At 38.2% G+C, this 2,355-nt stretch overlaps 1 protein-coding gene across 1 annotated transcript in view; it reads left to right on the forward strand.

Moving 5' to 3' along the window:
• Positions 1–2,355, forward strand: part of LOC102751617 (testis-specific gene 10 protein) — a 115,735-nt gene that overhangs the window by 661 nt on the left and 112,719 nt on the right. The gene's annotated exons all lie outside the window — the stretch shown is intronic.

The following is a 2,355-nucleotide window of genomic DNA, read 5'->3' on the forward strand; positions in this document are numbered from 1 at the left end:
CGTGGGGAAGGCAGAGCGGCCGGGGAGCCCAGCCCGGCTCCCGACTCCCAGCCTCTCACTTCTGAGCTCTTGACAGACTTCGGGGGCGAAGGGCCGAGAGGAAGGGCGTCCTCATGAAAACCATGTAATTTCAGTGCCCGGGAAAGGCAGGGTGAGCGGGCTTTTGTCTGAAACTAGTGGAGGCAGTTGAGAACCGAGGCAGTCCTGGGCCTGATACCCAGATACGCACAGGAATACTTCTTTCCCTTTAAATAAAGTCAAGGATCGCGGCATCAGGAAAAGTTTGCAAAGATGACGGTGCCCGAGTTTTCCTTCTTCCCCTCCACGCCCTTATACCTCCCGGTATTCGGTGTTTTAAATGCCCTCTACTGGCATGTCAACTACGCCTTTTGTGGTTGTAAGGAAATAAATAACAGTCGGTCTTCAAGTAGAGGAAAATAGGTTAGTTATAAATGTAAAAGGAGAGTGTCACATTCAAACCTGCCTCCAGGATAAAGCTTATTTTTGTTTGTGTTTTAATTAACCCATGAACTAATGAACTAAATCAGCCTTAACTAGTGGAAAATAATGAGGGAGGTACATTAATGCAGTGTTTATTTTAAATAATAAACTTTGGCACTTTTAATGGCAGCTTCTCAAATATATCTTGTTTCTCTTCTAAGAAAAAAAGAGAAAGAAAGCACTGCTTTAGCCCAGCATATAATCAGTTGTAGAGCCTTCCCGGCTGTCTTTCTGTCTCTTCTCCAGTTGCTTGGTCCAGTCTGTTGTAGGATAATTTGCTCTTGAAGTACTCGCAATACAGAGGCAGTTAGAGCAGGTGTTACTAAATTTATTCCCTTTTCCCTTCTCCCCTGATGTAGCCTCTATGATAGCCACTTCCTCGCTTTTCCTTATTGTTCCTCCATCTTTGTAGGTGAACATGCACATTCTAGTTGGGTTTGTTTATGAACTTTTATATAAATGAAAATTCCCTATTTCTTTGCATTTTGTTTCTTTACTGGAGATTGTTTTAAGATTTATCCTTATTGTTGCTTATAGTTTGTTTAGTGTTCTATTGTAAGAATTTATCTTCTTTTGGGTGGACATTAAAGATTTTACAGTTTTCGTGAATGTGAAGAACACTATTGTGAAGCTTCTTATACATGTCCCCCATGATACCCTTTTTATTTCCCCATGGTAATCTTTTTAAGTGAGCTAGTTAGTAAGGCAGTTCCATAACTTAGTTATGCTATAAAATCACTTTATTTGTTATTAAATTCTTTCAGTTCAGAAAAGCCTTTTGAAAACAGCTATTTTAACCCTTTATGTTTTGAATAGATCTTGATAAGTGGTACCTCCCTGAGAGCCCTTTATTTATGAACTTTTAAAACACAAGTTATTTCTTTACAGTATAGTTTGATTTGAAGAGAAGTGAGAACTGTGGATTTAAATGGAATGGCTAGGAGAGGTTATTTCTTTTTCATAAGAATGGTTAACTATTGTGGCTTTACTATTTTGTTTGAGGTGAATTACCAAAACGTTTACTCACGGATTTTTATTATAAACACAAATACCTGTCTCAATTGTCATAAATTTTTGTGTGCGTCTCTATATCTTTCTGTTAGTAAGGCTATTCCTTCCTACTTCAAAATGTTTATGTAAACATTTGGGGACAGTTTTATAAAAAATAAACCCACACCAAGTTGACCTTTAGTGGAATCAGAATTCAAAATCTCATATAAAATACTCCAGTATTTTTAATTCTTTCACAATATTCAGTAGAGATTTATTGAGCACATATTATATACCTGATATTTTGCTTAGCACTGTTGATACTTTTTAGCACATGATCCTACCTCCTTTTTTACTGAAAAATTAAAATTCTACCAGGCAGAAACTTCTTCAAATTTCTACCTCTATCTTAATCTTCACCTGACCTTGCTTTTCTCTTTTTGTTTAAGAAGAAAAAATTTCTACCCGTTATCTAACCCTTCACCTGAATCTCCTTTTCTCTTTCCTGTCTCAGAGGACAGTGCACAGCTTATATCTGGGTTTCCCTTTGTTAGCCCAGTGGCCTTGCTCCATTAGTTAGCATTAACCTATGTCCTAGGATCTTTATTGTGTTCACACTGTAGGGCTTCTTAACGCAGAGTACAAGAATTTAGGGGGTTCTTGAATCCCCTGAAACTGTGAAGTTGTGTATATGCTTGCATTTAGGAGAGAATCCAGGGCTTTTGTTTAATTTTGGAAGATTTCCTAGATGTAAAGAGAATTAAGAAACAAGATTTTCTAGCCCTAGCTGGTTTGGCTCAGTGGATAGAATATGGGCCTGTGGACTGAAGGGGCCCAGGTTCTATTCCAGTCAAGGGTACATGC

Source organism: Myotis davidii, unplaced genomic scaffold, assembly GCF_000327345.1.
Source record: "Myotis davidii unplaced genomic scaffold, ASM32734v1 scaffold2601, whole genome shotgun sequence".
Classification (NCBI taxonomy): Eukaryota; Metazoa; Chordata; class Mammalia; order Chiroptera; family Vespertilionidae; genus Myotis; species Myotis davidii.